Source organism: Elephantulus edwardii, unplaced genomic scaffold (assembly GCF_000299155.1).
Source record: "Elephantulus edwardii isolate Elephantulus edwardi_28Jun2011 unplaced genomic scaffold, EleEdw1.0 scaffold00083, whole genome shotgun sequence".
Lineage (NCBI taxonomy): Eukaryota > Metazoa > Chordata > Mammalia > Macroscelidea > Macroscelididae > Elephantulus > Elephantulus edwardii.
Genome location: NW_006399833.1, coordinates 11,764,727 through 11,781,216, shown reverse-complemented (window position 1 = coordinate 11,781,216; position 16,490 = coordinate 11,764,727). Strand labels below are relative to the sequence as shown.

The 16,490-nt window shown below is 39.4% G+C and overlaps 1 pseudogene; it reads left to right on the top strand.

Moving 5' to 3' along the window:
* Nucleotides 1-499: 499 nt before the first annotated feature.
* On the top strand, nt 500-1,108 carry LOC102877540 (annotated as a pseudogene).
* The last annotated feature ends 15,382 nt before the right edge of the window (nt 1,109-16,490 follow it).

Genomic DNA, 16,490 nt, shown 5'->3' with positions numbered 1-16,490 from the left:
CAAATTTTGTCTAGAATTTTTAAATTTATGATCATGATAATATTACTTTGTCATATTCTTTGCCTTTTATATCTTTGTCTGGTTTCGGGATAAGGGTAACAATGACCTTACAAGATGAGTGGGGAAGCATTCAGTCCCCTTCATATTTATGAAAAAGGTGGCTTAGTGCAATTAACATTTTTTCCTTAAATGTTTGGTGGTGGTTGTTATTGTTAAATACCATCAAGTCAGAACTGAACCATAGCTGGCCTTCCAGTGGGTTTTCAGAGCCAGCTTAATTGCACAGGAGGAGAATGCCCATCTTTCTCCTGCAGAGCAGCTGGTGGTCTTGAACTGTGTGCCCTCTGGATTGCAGCACAGCTCCTTACCATAAGGCCACTAGAGCACTAATTAAGCAAATGGGGGCCTTTAATTTTCTTTCTAGAAAGAATTTTAATTAAAAATTTCATTTATTGGCGTCATTCCCTGTGCTGTCCAGAACACAAACAATACAGTTAAGATGGCTAAAGGTGACCCTAAGAAACCAAAGGGCAAGATGTCTGCATATGCCTTCTTTGTGCAGACATCCAGAGAAGAAAATATTAAGTAAAACCCAGAGGTTCCAGTCAATTTTGCTGAATTCTCCAAGAAGTGCTCCGAGAAGTGGAAGACTATGTCTGGAAAAGAAAAGGCCAAGTTCGATGAGATGGCCAAGGCCAACACGGTATGTTATGACAGAGAAATGAAGGACTACGGGTCGGCGAAAGGAGGCAAGAAGAAGGACCCTAATGCCCCCAAACAGCCTCTGTCTGAATTCTTCTTGTTCTGTTCTGAATTTCGTCCTAAGATCAAGTCAACAAACCCTGGCATCACTATTGGTGATGTGGCCAAGAAGCTGGGTGAGATGTGGACTAGCCTGAGTGATGACGAGAAGCAGCCTTACATCAACAAGGCGGCAAAACTGAAGAAGTATGAGAAGGATGTCGCTGACTAGAAGTCCAAGGGGAAGTTTGATGGCACGAAGGGCCCTGCTAAAGTAGCCCGGAAATAGGTGGAAGAGGAGGACGAAGAGGATGAGGAGGAGGAAGAAGAAGAAGAGGAAGAAAAGGAGGAGGAGGAAGAGGAATAAAACCCCAGTTTCTCTGTCTCCTTGTGAATATCTTAGTGTGGGGGCCGCCGTGATTGCTGCGTCTCTTGGAGACCTGTCTTTTGCCCTCATTAGGTTTAATTGGTCTTGGTCACATCGTTTTCTCTTCACTGGGCCAGCTGATCTCTCTCTCTTTCTCCCTCTGTTGATGTTATTGTTGTTAAGTGCCGTCAAGTCGCAGACGACTCATAGCGACCCTATGAAGGAGAGTCCTTGAAGAGAAGAGAAAACATGAAAAGAAAACGATGTGACCAAGACAAAGGTGGGTGACTTTTAGTTCGTGGCCCTCAAGCCAGTCTTTCATTGTTTTTGTTCAGACATTCGTCTAGGTCATATAGCCCTGGTGTACAAGTTGCCATACAGTGGTAACCTGTGGTTGCTGTGAGGCTGAACCCTGTGACATGGATGTGTCAAATGTGTTAATGGTTGGTTACCCAATGCGGACTGAGAGTGGGGTGGAGCTCCCCGATTAAACAAGCGTGGAAGGAGGAGTGGCATCCACTTCCATAATAGCTTGCCTCCGGAAACCCTATGAAGTTGGAGAGAGGATGAAAGGCACCCAAGCATCAAGGACTCTCCTTCATAGGGTCGCTATGAGTCGCCTGCGACTCGACAGCACTTACCAACAACAACAACAGCTTTAATTACAAAATTGGATCATGATCATCTTGTAGTCTTTTCAAAGTGCTCTAGAAGTCATCAGTGGTTTCCATGAAGTGGCCATGGGTGTCCAGGGCACCAGGAAACTGTCTCAAAGCTGTACATATGTCCAGGCATTTTTACAATGGAAGGGCACTGTAGTGTTCTTCTCACTGTACACTTTGCTGTTGGTGTGACAAGGCATTTAAAGATGTTTCCAACATCCCCGTTTGTTTCATTTGTAAGGTGGTGTTAACTATGGTTATTGGCTAGGAATCCCGAGTTTTCAGCTGTGCATATCTATAGTTTGTAAAAAGGACAAAAGAACCGAGATAAACTCTTGGTAGTCCATGCTTGGCATTGAGGCTGGGTTTGGGGGGAAGATGCCTGTTGGTGGGCCGGAGCTCAGGCCATGCACTGTGAAGCTGACCTATTGACTCTGTGCTGGGCATCCATGTAGCTTCAGGTTGTCTGGTTTTTGTTTATAGTGACATAGCATCTGCTACCATTAGCTGTGGAAGGTGGGGGGAGACTCGGCTGGTATGAAAATGGATTTTTGGATTTGGGGGAGTTTGGTTTTTTTTTTGTTAAGTGAAGTTGTTTTTAAACCTTCTTTGTCAACAAAGTGTAGAGCTCTTCAGTGTCAACAAGCTGAAGAGCCACTGCATCCATGGAAGTTCCAGAACCTTCTGTACTTAAACACAGGTTGCAATGTTCTGTTCCTTTTTTTGTATGTTTTAGAATGTGGAAATGTTTTTGAAGTTAAATAAATGGTATTACGTTTGTAAAAAGAAAAAAATTCATCTATTTAGTTATTACAGGGCAACTGTTGTGGTTATGTGCCTTTGAGCCCAAATAGACTCATAGTTCTAGTGGGTTTTTGGAGCTTAAAAAGGGAGGAGATGGCCCATCTTTCTCACACAGGGTAGTTGGTGGATTTGAACTACATACCTTTGGGTTGTCAGTATCATTCCTTATCACTGCTGTTGAGTACCATCACATTTGAAGTGACCCATAGCTGACCTTCCAGTAGGTTATTAAAGGCAGTTAATTGTACAGGATGAGTGTGCCCTTCTTTCTCCCATGACGTGACTGGTGGATTTGAGCCATATGCCTTTATAGGTTGGCAGGACAACAACTTATTACCACTAAACCACCACAGTCCCCTTCTCTAGGTCTAGTCATACTATTTCCTCTTGAAGGAAATAGTACCAAATCTAGAAGATTTGTCAAGTTGTATCTTTAAAGGAATTTGTCCCTTTTATCATTGAAGTGGTGAACTTAGTTACAGGAAGTTGTTCATTATATCCCATTTTATTGTTTTAATACCTGTAGAAACTTTAATGATGTCATCTCTCTCCATGCTGATAGTGTTCAATGATATCTATTGTCGTCATATACCATAATCTCCCCAAAGAACAAACAAATATATCCTGGAGGAAATGCAAGTTAAACTGTTCCTCTGAGGTGTGGATGGTGATATTTCATCGCACATACTTTGCATTTTCAGGAGGGGCCAATTCTTGGAAAAATCTGCAGAAAAAGAGGGCCAGCAAAAAATAGAGGAAGACTTTTTAATGACTACCACAGTGACTAGAATGATGGGCTTGAGCATGACAGAGATTGAGGATGGCACAAAGTCAAGACAAGATAGGACAATGAATCTGTGATTCACTGTGACTTGTAGTCAACTTGGAAATGTAACACCACCACCACTATGGTGATTAATTTTATAAAATGTTATGTATAGGAATGATCGTATGAAACATGATGTGAATAGAGGAATGTGTGAAACACATGTATATAAACAAATCACAATGTATACGAATTTTGTATGCAAATCAATATAAAATAAAAATAATTTTTAAAACCTATTAAAAGTTTTAAAAAGAGAGACTGAGAAAATTGGATAAATTATGTATACTATATTGAAACAGATGAGGGAGAGAACAATTTAAAAGCAATATATGGCAATCCCAGAGGCATGTGGTTCGAATCCACCAGATGCTCTGCTGAAGAAGGAAGGACAATCTCCTCCTGTATCAGTCAGATCTGATGGTACACACCCAAAAAAAATTTTTTTAAAGTGATATATGGTTGAGTATTATGGTTATGACAAAAGTCCAGAATGAAGGTTGCATAGTGGAGTATACTAAGGAGAGGGGGTCGGGGGGTCAGAATTGTATACCAATTAAAGAATTTTTCTTTTACTTTTCAAAGAGAAGAGCAAACTGGGGGGTGGATGGGTGGGCAGGGAGAAAAATGCAACAATGGATGAATGGAAATCCAAAATCTCTGTAAATGTTCATTAAAATTAATAAAATAAAATTTAAGAAAAAGAGAGAACATAATCTTAGACATTTAAAACCCAATAATATAACGTCAAAATATACAAAGTAAAGATGCCCACCTTTTTAGGTCCCCACTTGATGTTTCCTAATTCTTTCACTCCCTCCCTCTGCAACCAGACTCTGCGATCTCGTGATTTTCCCCCCTCCCTACCTTCAGACTCCTTCTTCCCTCCCCAATTCAACTTCATAGAAAAGATTGGTTTTCCATTCAACATTTTGTATTAAATATCCTCCTCTATAAATTCTAACATCTGTGTCATTTCTGAGATTTTTCAGGTGATTGATTTTTCCCTCGTTACAAATTTAGGAGTTGTTATTATTATAGGGCTTATTTATTCTTTTCCAAGCCTAATAATTTTGTATTGGATGCCATATACAGTGACTTTTAACTTGATGAGTGTTAAGCAATCTTGTACTCCTATAAATATTCTTGATTTTTGTTTTACAGCATAGTTAATTGGAAACAGCTTGATCTTTGTTAGTCAAGATTAATTTGTTAAAATGACATGTGTTTCAAAAGTCGAACCTTGAAGCTTTTTGGTGTAATTTCTTTTTATTATCTTTTGTTTCTACTGGTTCTCACTGATGGGATTTGCTACATTTAATGTGTAATCATTCTGAGGACGAGTTGCTATTTTTTTTAAGAATTTCTAGAGATTCTTTGAGGGCTGAGATGAAGCTATTTTGTTATATAAGTAGGACTGTCTAATATTTTTTGTGTAAGAAAACTTGTGTCTCAATACTAAGGCATCCATGAACAGAGTAAAAATTATTACAAAGACAAAGGAGAAAGAAAAAAACAAAATGGACATCAGAAGAGATACTGAAAACTGCACTAGAGCACCAAGAAGCCAAAACAAAGGACAAACATGCTGAAGTAAAAGAAATGAACAAAAGATTTCAAAAGACAGCTCGAGAATATAAAGCAAAGTATTATAATGGAATGTGCAGAGAGCTGGAATGGGAGAATAAAAAGAGAAGAACACACTCTTCATTTCTAAAACTGAAAGAACAGAAAACAAAATTAAGCTTCAAATTGCTATATTGTAATGACCCAGGAAGCCTCAAAAGGAGATGGAGGGAATACACAGAGTCATTGTACAAGATAGATAGGTAGATAGATAGATAGATAGATAGATAGATAGATAGATAGATAGATGATAGATAGATAGATAAAGTAAATAATCACTGACACTAAAATTTTCAGGAAGTACCATATGAGCAGGAGGCAATGGTAATGAAGGTGGAAGTGGAAGCTCCATTGGCAAAAAAATAATGCCCCAGAAACTGATGGCTTGCTTCCATTAACAGATGCAGCCATGGATGTGCTCACTGGTTTATGCCAGGAAATTTGGGGAGCAGCTGTCTGGCCAACACATTGGAAGCTCTCCACATTTGTTCCCATTCCAAGAAGGTGATCCAACAGAATGTGGAAACTATCAAACTATATTGTTAATATCACATGCAAGGAAATACTGCTGAAGATCATCCAAAAATGGCTAGAACAGAATATAGATAGGGAACTGCCAGAAGTTCAAGCCAGATTTAGAAGAGTTAGTGGCACCAGGGGTATCATTATTGATGTCAGATTTATCCTGGCTGAAAGTAAAGAATACCAGAAGAATCTATATTTATGCTTTATTGACTATGCTAAGGTGTTTGACTCTGCTGGTCATAACAAGTTATGGAAAACATTGAGAAGAATGGGAATCTCAGAACATGGAAGTGTGCTTATGCGAAACTTACATAGACTAAAAGGCTAATGCGTGAACAGAGCAAGGGAACACTACATGGTTTTAAAATTAAAAAGGGAGTGTGCCAGGGTGGTGTTCTCTCTACATAACTATTGAATCTGTATAATAGCTGAAACGCTATGAAGAGTTCTCAAGAAAATGGACTCTATGAGGAAGAATGTAACACCAAGATTGAAGAAAGACTCATCAGTAAATTGTGTTATGCAGATGATACAACACTATTTGCTGAAAGTAGAGGACTTGAAGTACTTGTTGCAAAAGATCCAAGAATAGATTGAATGGGAACATTCTTAGTACTGAACCAATAGGCAACATCATGATAAATGGAGTAAAGCTTGAAACTATCAACAACTTCATTTCACTTGGATCCACAATCAACACCCTTGGTAACAAGTGAGAAAATCAGGAGATATACTGAACTGGAAAAGTCTGCAAATACAGGCCTCTCCAATTTTTTATTTAACTTTTTTTTTTTTGGTGTGCCCAAGTTTATTGAAACTATTACAGCACAGCAGACAGACTAAAACGGCTACACGTGGTATTTTGAAATTTATCCCAACTGTGGGCTGAGTGACCTACAGGTTGGACAGATTGCCAAAGTCCAAATTGTTGTTGTTGTTATGTGCCATCGAGTCACTTGCGACTCATAGCGACCCTATATGTAAAATAGCCCTAAACTCCACTCTGTCCTGTGCCAATTGTACTGTCTGTGACACACCCATCCCGATTACCCCAGTCACTGAATCAATCCACCTCATAGGGGGCCTTCCCCTTCTGCACTGTCCCTCCACCCTACCAAGCATGATGTTCCTCTCCAAGGACCTGTCCCTCCTTGCAACATGTCCAAAGTATGTTAGACGGAGCCTTAGAATCCTTGCCTCCAAGGAGCAGCCTGGTTTGACCCTTTCTAGGATGAATCTGTTTGTTTTCCTAGCAGTCCATGGTACCCTCAACACTCTTCTCCAGCACCACAGCTCAAAGGCATCAATTCTCCTTCTATCCTCCTTAGTTATTGTCCAACTCTCTGGTGCATAACAAGTGATAGCAAAGACCATGCCCTGTATCAGATGCACCTTAGTCTCCAAAGTGACACCATTGCTCTTCAGTACTTTGGAGAGGTCCCTAACAGCAGACTTCCCCATGGCAATACGTCTTCTCATTTCCTGGCTGCTGGTGCTGAGAGTGTTGAATGTGGAGCCAAGCAAACTGAAGCTGTGAACAAGCTCTTCACCGTCCATTCTGATGCTGCCAATTGGCCCACTGGTGAGAAATTTTGTCTTCTTGACATTGAGCCTCAATCCATATTGGAGGCTGCAGTCCTTGACCCTCTGCAGCAAGCGCTTCAGGTCCTCCTAAGTTTCAGCAATCATGGTTGTATCATCTGCATATCACAGATTGCTGATAGATCTTCCACCAATCTTGACCCCACATTTCTCCTCATAGAGCCCAGCCTCCTGGATAATCTGTTCTGCATACAGATTGAAAAGGTATGGAGACAGGACACGTCCCTGGTGCACACCCTTCCCAATTTTGAACCATGCAGTGTTTCCTTGCTCTCTTCTGGCGACTGCCTCTTGGTCCAAGTAAAGTCTAAGAGCTTCAGCAATTCCTTAGTATCAGGATCTACTCCAATGATCTCCTGATCCAGGGCTGAAACCTCTGGTACACAATTATCCCTCCTTTCTCTTTCCTCCTCCTGTAGCTTAATGGAGATGCCTCTCACAGGCCCTCTCCAAATCTGCTTCATCAGATGTGTGACATAGCCTGTTATCTTGTTCCGGAGCTTTTTGCTGGGAATAATGCTGATCTCCTCGCACACACGCTTGTTCATGTGGAAGTCATTACCCAGGTGCATATAGTATTTCTCAGTGATGACCTGGGCTGCCTTATTCACTATTTTGGTGCAAACACGGCCCATGCTGGCGGGTCTTTGGTGAAAGAGGAAATAGCGGATCTCTCCAAATTTTTAAGGAGCAATGATATCAGTTTGAGGTCTAAGGTACCTCAGATTCAGGCTATGGGTTTTTCTGCTCACTTGCTATGCATCATCATCCCTCCCTTCCTCCTAGTCCTGACCGTCCTTGTCTTGCCTTGGTAGAACCAGAAACTCTCCCTAGATCATGAAAATCCTTTTAACTTGCCTCTTTAACAGTTACAGCCTGCTCAGCTCCACAATCAACACTCAACACCAGCAGTCAGGAAATCAAAAAACAAATTGGAAAAATCTCCCATGGACCTCTTCAGAGTGCTGGAGAGCAATGATGTCAGTGTAGATACAAAGGTGCACCTAATCCAGGCCATAGTCTTCTTAATTACTAGTTGTGCTTCAGAGAATTGGACAATGACTAAGGATGACAGAAGAAGAATAGATGCCTTCAAGTTGTGGTGCTGGAGAAGAGACTTGAACGTACCGTGGACTGCCAAGAAAACAAATCGGTCTGTCTTAGAGAGGGTGAAACCAAGTCTCTCCTTGGAGGCTAGGATTTTGAAGTTCCACCTCACTTACTTTAGGCATGTGGCCAGGAGAGATCGCTCCTAGGAGAAAGTCATCATGCTCGGAAGGATGGACAGACAGCTCAGGAGATAAAGATTTATATCTCAATGTCAAGAAAACAAAAATTTTCACCACTGGACTGATAGGCAACATTATAATAGATGGAATAAATATTTCATTGTCATCAGTCAAAACCATCTTACAGCTGACCCTCCAGCAACTTTTTAGAAGCTTTATGTCAATCAGGAAGAGACTGCCCACCTTTCTTCTGCAGAACATCTAGTAGATTTCTAACCATTAGAGAGAAGCCTTCAGTTTCTAGTGCAATGCCCTACAAGGTACACCAACAGAGCTCTATATTATACATATATTATTGTTATTAGGTGTCATCAAGTCAAATATCAATCTTAAGAACAATATGCACAACAGAGTGGAACCTTACCTTATCCTTACAAGTCTCCATCTCATCAGAGCCCATTTTAACAGTCACTGTCTACCCATACACTTAAGGGTCATCCTCTCTTTCACCACTGACTCTCTAACTTTCTCAGCATGTGCTTTTCTGGGGACGGGCCCCTCCTGACAACAAGTTCAAAGTTTGTGAAAAGAAATTTCACCACCCTTGCTTCCAAAGAGCAGCTTGGTTGTGCTTCCTCCAAAAGAGATTTGTTTGTTCTTTTGGCAGTCCAGTCAATGCTAGTGTGTGTGTGTGTGTGTGTGTGTGTGTGTGTGTGTGTGTGTGTGTGAGAGAGAGAGAGAGAGAGAGAGAGAGAGAGAGAGAGAGAGAGAGGTGTGTGTGTTTGAGTATGTGTGTGATCTCTGGTGGTCTAGTGGCAAAGAGGTGCACTGCCAACCCAAAGGCACATGATTTGAATCTACCAAAGCCTCCACCAGAGAAATATAGGCAATCTCCTTTCATGAGATTTACAGCCTCTGAAACCCAACTGGAGGGCCAGCTATGCTTTTATACATGTATTATGTTATGGTTGTTGAGTACTGTGTAGCTGGAACTGACTCGCAGTGATTCTATGAAAGGCAGACTTGAATCTTGCCCTATCCTGAACCATCCTCACAACAGTGCCTTACAGCAGCAATAGTTAAAAAAAAAACAAACCCATTGAATCTTTATCTTGTATTATCCTTTTGCTTGAGTATCTCATGAGTTATTGAATAAAGTTGGTATCATGGCAGCCCATAGATATTAGGCTGCTAACCCAGAGGCAGCACCTACTTTAGTGATTCGAATCCACTAGTGGTTTGTAGGGAGAAATATGAGACATCTCTTCTTACGCAATTGACAGTCTCAGAAAACCTGCTGGAGGGACACCTATGAGTTGGTTACAAGATGATTGCTATTGAGTTTTGAAGTTGGAGCCTTGAGTTGAAAGAGGTGCTTTTGAAAGTTCAACATTGCTATGCCTGTCTGTACATTTATTTATTTTATTGGTAAATTTAATTTTGCAAGTTTACGAATTTCCCTTCTACACCTAAATTCCTCGGTTTGTTTTTTTTAAAACTCATGAATACATTAGACTTTATCATTTGCTTTTCTTGGATCAACTAAGGTGTTATCTTAATGTGGTAAATTACATTAACATATTTAGATAATATATTGATTGCATAGGTCAAAAATTCTCACATAGGTAACTAAACTTGATTTCCTGAGTATTTCTAAAATAATTTCATCAGGATTTCAACATACTACTTTTAAAAGATTGTTGGAAAAATTGTTTAAAAATTCCAACAATCTTTTAAAAGTTCTTCTACATTTTTATTACTTTCTAGAAAAGTTTATTAATTTATTAGACTTTAATTTTTTATTAATTTCATTATTGAAGTTTTATTTGCGCATTTTAGACACATTCATGAAATCTGGTGGCCTAGTAGCAAGAAGCTGCACTGCAACCCCGAAGGCACGTGGTTCAAGGCCACCAGCTGCTCCATGGAAGAAGAAACATTAAACTCCTCCCATGCAACTACCTGCCTCTAAAAACTTATCAGAGAATTGGTTCCAATTAGCTGGTGCACAACAACAACTATATTCATAAATAAATTTGACCTCTAATTCCTTCCACATACTATTCTTCTATATTTTGGTTTCACAGTTAACCTCATAAAATAATCTGGGGGATATGCCTCCTTATTCTGTATTATCAAATACTTTGCATAAAACTATAAGAGTGTCTGGAGAGATTTTTAACTACTGAATACAATCCCCGAATATTATCAAACTTCATTGAATATTATCACACTTCCCTGAATGTTATTGTTATTATAAAAATGACATTTTCCATTTTTCCTAGAGTCACTACGGTAATTTATATTTTTCCAGAAACCTGTTCACTTCATCTAATGAACATGTTTCAGATACACTGGCATAAAGTGATTCATGATAGTCTCTTAATAGTCTTTGTTCTACCTTATTTAAAATCAGTTATTTTCTTCTTAATATTATTTCGTCAACTTAAATTTGAAAAATCAATAATCTCCCTTTCATAGCATCTTCTATTAGTTCTGGAAGGTGCCGCTGAGTTGAGTATGTCTCGTAGCAACCCTATGAACAACAGATCTGAACCCTATCCTATCCTGTGCCATCCCAACAATCTCTGACACACTCAAGCCATTGCTGCAGACACTGTGTCAACACACGTGGTTGACTATTTCTCCTTCGCTATTTCTCCACCTCCCCAAGCATAGTGTCTCTTCCAAAGAAATAATCTTTCTTTGCAACATGACCAAAATATATGAGACATGGCTTTGTCGTCTTTGCCTCCAAAGAGCATTCTGGCTGTACTTTCTCCAAGATATATTTGTTTGTTCCTTTGGCAGTCCATGGGATCTTTGGCACGCTTCTCCAACACCGTAATTGAAAGGTATCATTTGCTCTTCTGCCATCCTTAGTCTCTGTCCAACTCCTCGATGCATGGCAAGTGACTAAAAAGATCACAGCCTGAATCAGGCACACCTTAGTCATCAAATTGACATCATTTCTCCTCAATAATTTAGAGAGATTATTATCATACTAAAGTTCAATCATATTATTACATTAACACTTTCATTTTACCTATAGTAGCTTAGAAACAAATAAAATTGAATCTTAATTCACATCTTTTCAACTGGATGCATAGCAAGTGATGGAAAAGTTCATGGCCTAAATCAGGCACACCTTCGTCTTCACACTGACAACATTGCTCATCAGTATTTTGGAGATGTCCCTGACAGGGGACTTGCCCAATGCAATGTTTCTCCAGATCTCCTGTTAGTACCAAAGGTGGTGATAGTGAATCCAAGTAAGATGAAATTGTTGACAATTTCAACCTTTTCTCCCTTTTCTCTGTTTTTTCATCTTACATAAAATAGTTTTGCAAAATTCTTACTTTAATATATATTTGAATAGAAATACTGAAAGTATTCTTTTTTTACATGGCTCCAAATGCAAATTGAGAACTGACAATCTGAAATTAATTTAGCCACTTCCTATATTTTCCATAAGCATAATTCAAGAAGGAAGACTTAGCAAGCAGTAAGAATAAATTCCGTGAATAAAAGTTACATCATTGTTTTTATAACTATAAACCAACCCAGAAGCTGACCAATAACATGATAGTCAATAAACATTTTAATGATCAACAGATGGAAATTGTTACACATTAGAGTTAGTAACACTGTTCTCCGTGTTAAAAGGTGAAATTGCTTTTGTTATATGCCATCTAGTCGACTATGACTCATAGTGAACTTATGAACAATAGCCCTATCCTGAGCCAAACTGACACACCAGACCCTGTTGCTACAGTCACTGTGTCAATCCATTTAATCCAGGATCTTCCTCTTCTGCACTCACACTCTACCCTTCCAAGCATGATAGCCTTCTCCAGTGATTGGCCCCTCCTAGTGACATGCACAAATTCTGTGAGACAAAGCTTCAAAATCCTTACCTCCAAAGAGCAAACTGGGTTCACCCTCTCTGGAACAGACCTGTTCCTTTTCCAGCACCACAACTCAAAGGCACTGATTCTTCGTCTGTCATCTTTATTCATTGTCCAGCTTTCAGATGCACCGCAAGCAACTGAGAAAACCCTGGCCTGGATCAGATTCACCTTAGTCTCTAAACTGACATCAGTGCTCTTTAGCCCTCTCGAGAGATCTTTGACAGTAGATTTTCCCAACGCAATTCATCTTTTCATTTTCTGACTGCTGGTGCCAAGAATGTTAATCGTGGACCCAAGCTAGATTAAATCATTAAAAACCTAAATCCTTTCTCCATCTATTGTGACATTGGAGACCAGTTAACATTAAGGCCCTCAAGGATTCTACAAAATCCTTTCTCTAGTTAGAGCTCTTTCTCATTCTATGCAATTATTTTTAAGCTTTTATCATAGGCACTACTAACCCCAAAGCTGTGCTTCTCTGTGTCAAACCGATCAGCGGCTCTATGAGAGAAAGATGTGCAAATGTCCTCCCATGCAATTTGTAGACTTAGAAACCTAATGGTGAGCCAGCTTTCTGATATAAAAGCAATGTGTTTTATTTTTTACTTTAAGTCAAGTCATTATATCTTGCTAGCTTTCTCAGAAGGTAAACAGGGCTGAATAAGGATGAATTCCATCAACTTTGCTGCCTTAAAATACTAAGACTTCTAATATAGACACCCATCTTCTTTTCCTTCTCAGAGGTATGTGACATTATAACTAATTCAAAGCTTTTTGGGTCAAAGATAATGTCAAGCCCAAGGATTATGCACTTATGTCATTTTACTTAGATTCACAATCAACATCAAAGACTTGTTGTATTGGGGAATTCTGCTGTCAAAGATCTCTTTAAAGTGTTAAGGAGTAAAGATAGCAGTTTAAAGACTAAGGTTCTGCTGATACACCCGTGGTCTTTTCAGTTGCCTCCCGTGCATCTGAAAGTTGGACAGTGAAGAGACCCTGAATAAGCAAAGTACTCCTGAAAAACAAAAATGAAGTGGGGAACACAGCACTTGCTGACCTCAAAACCTTCTACACAGTAGTAGTAGCCAAAACAGCATTGTACTATTACTATGACAGGCACATAGACCAATAGAACAGAACTGAGAACCCAGAAATGGATCCATCTATCTATGGTCAACTGATACTCGACAAAGAAATAAAACCTATTAAATGGAGAAAAGACAATCTCTTCAACAAATGGTGCTGGTAAAACTGGACTGCTACCTACAGAAAGTTGAAACAGGATCCACATCTCACACCACACACAAAAGTCAACTTAAGGTGGATCGGGGACTTGACAATAAAGCCCAAAACCATAAAGTTCATAAGAAACAAACTAGGACAAAGCTTAAAAAGCCTAGTCTATGGTATAAAGACACTGCCAAATACAAACAGAAATGTGCAAACTGAAGAGGATAAAATTGATGCATCGGACCTTCTAAAGATTAAATCTCTGTTCTCGTCAAAAACATTTTCCAACAGGTCTGAAAGAAAACCTACTGACTGGGAACAAACATTTAGCAATACCTCTCAGAAAAGGATCTCATCAAGAAAGTTTACAGAACACTCCTGGGCCTCCACAAGAAAAAGACTGATAATGCAACTACAAAATGGGCAAATGACATAGAAAGAATTTTCACAGAGGAAGATATTTGAGTGGCTAACAGACACATTAAGAAATGCTTCAAATCACTGGCAATAAGAAAGATGCAAATCAAAACCACAATGAGATACTCTCTCACTCCAGTAACAATGGCAAAGTTTAATGGGCAGCAAGTAATAAATGTTGGAGAGGATGTGGCAAGATAGGAACTCTTATAAAGTGTTGGTGGAATTTTAAAATGGTACAACCACTATAGAAGGCAGTTTGGTATTTCCTCAAAAAGCTGAACATAGAAATTCCATATGACCCAGCTATTCCACTACTTGGAATATAACCTCAGAATATGAGAACTGAGGCACAAACAGAGATTTGTACACCAATGTTCATACCAGTGTTATTCACCATAGAAAGAACATGGAAACAGCCCAAATGCCCAACCACAATGGAATGGATTGACAAATTGTGGTACATTCACACAATGAAAAACTATTCAGCACACAGGAGCAATAATTTATAAATATTTTATAAACTATAAATAGTTTATGAATTACTAAATTACTACCTAACATGAGGGACTGGAGAGCATTGTGCTATGTGAACTGACTCAGTCTTACAAGGACAAATACTGTATAAGACCATTATTGTAGAATGAGTATGAAAATCCAAGGGGGGAGGTTAATTATAGGGTCACACAATTTGATGGTAGAGGGAGAGATGAGTAAGTGAAAGGGGAAAGATCCAGTGTGAAAAACAATGTATATAAACTTTTTATGTAAACCAGTATAAAATAATAGAAAATTAAAAAATAAGGGAGCTCTGGTGGCCTAGTGGCAAGAAGCTGAATTGCAATCCCAGAGATGCTGTTCAAATCCACCAGATGCTCTGCTGGAGAAGGAGGGGCAATCTCCTCCTGTACCAGTCAGATCCGATTTGAAGGTACACACACACACACACACAGTAATGAAATAAAATGTAAAAAAAAAATAACAGAGACATTGATGACTTTGAATTGTGGTATAGGAGAAGAGTAAAAAAAATAAATAAACCAACCAACCACCGCCCCCACAAATCAAACACGCTCCTCAACCACATGCATCCCTAAAGCTACAGTCTTATCTCTGTGTTTTCCCTTGACTAACAAACGTCTTTAAAAATTCATCTGTACAACAACAACAACAAAAAATTCATCTATACACAGTGTGTCAGAAAGATGTTTACTTTATTGGAGTGCCAAAAGATCAAACAAGTCTGTATTGGAAGAAGTGCAATCAGGGTGCTCCTTAGAGGTAAGGTTGCCAAAACCTCACCTGACATACTTTGTACATGTTGTCAGGAGAGGCAAGTCCTTGGAAAAAGGTATCATGCTGTGAAAAGTGGGGAGGTCGGCAGAAAAGATGGAGACATCCTAGGAGATAGAGACTGACACAGAGACCATAAAAACAGGCTCAAGCATGACAGAGATCATGACGACTGTGCAGGATAGGCCAAGGTTCGGATCTGTTTTTCATAGGGTGCTAGGAGTCCCGACCCACTCAATGACACCTAAAAACAACAAAAACAAAAACGCACAAAGTCTATTTCCTCAACTCATATCCAATCTTTATTTATTGACTAGCTATTGAGTTTATCAGTGAGCTCTGGTGGTCTAGTAGCAAGAAGCTATGCTGTAATCCCAAAGGCACCCAGTTCCAATTCACCAGCTGCTTTGTGGGAGAAAGATGAGCAATCTCCTTGTTACGTGATTAACTGCCTCTGAAAACCTACTGGAACGCAGTTTGAATCCACCAGCTGGAGAAGGAGGGGACATCTCCTGTGCCAGCCTGATTCAATTCGATGGCATAAAACAAGTTAAAAAAAAAACAGCAAACAACCCCACAACAAAACACAACACCTACTGGAGGGTCAGCTATGGGTCGGTTTGACTCCATGGCACACAACGACACTGAGTTTATCAACCATCAATAATCTATAATCATTAATTTTAAATTTGGAATTTTTCTATTTTTTACATGCCCATAATAATTCAATTCAGAGACAAGTAATCTTGATATTTTTATATCTATTATTGCAAGCTTTTCCCTCTATGTTTTCTTACAAATACATACACATTTTCCTAAGAAAATATAGCCTAACATACATATGTGCTATAATGAGACTCTAAGATGGACCCAAAGAAGGCTTACCTCCTGATATTCACATTTTTTTTTGAAATTTTATTATTTTTCTGTGTGTATGGTCAAATAGGATCTGCCAGGTACAGCCTTGAACATGATCTTGTCTTCAACTTTGAATAGATTTTGAAACCAGGATCACCAAACTAAGTTACTCCTAAAATCTGACCCTTAATAACTTCATACCCTAAGTATTTGCTATTAAACTAATTTGTTATGTAGCAATAGATAGCAGTCCTAGCAGCAGCAAACAAACAGATTTGTCCTGGAGAGGGTTAAACCGGGTGGCTCCTTGGAAGCAAGGATTCTGAGGCTCCGTCTAACACACTTTGGACATGTTGTGAGGAGAGACCGGTCCTTGGAGAGGGACATCATGCTTGG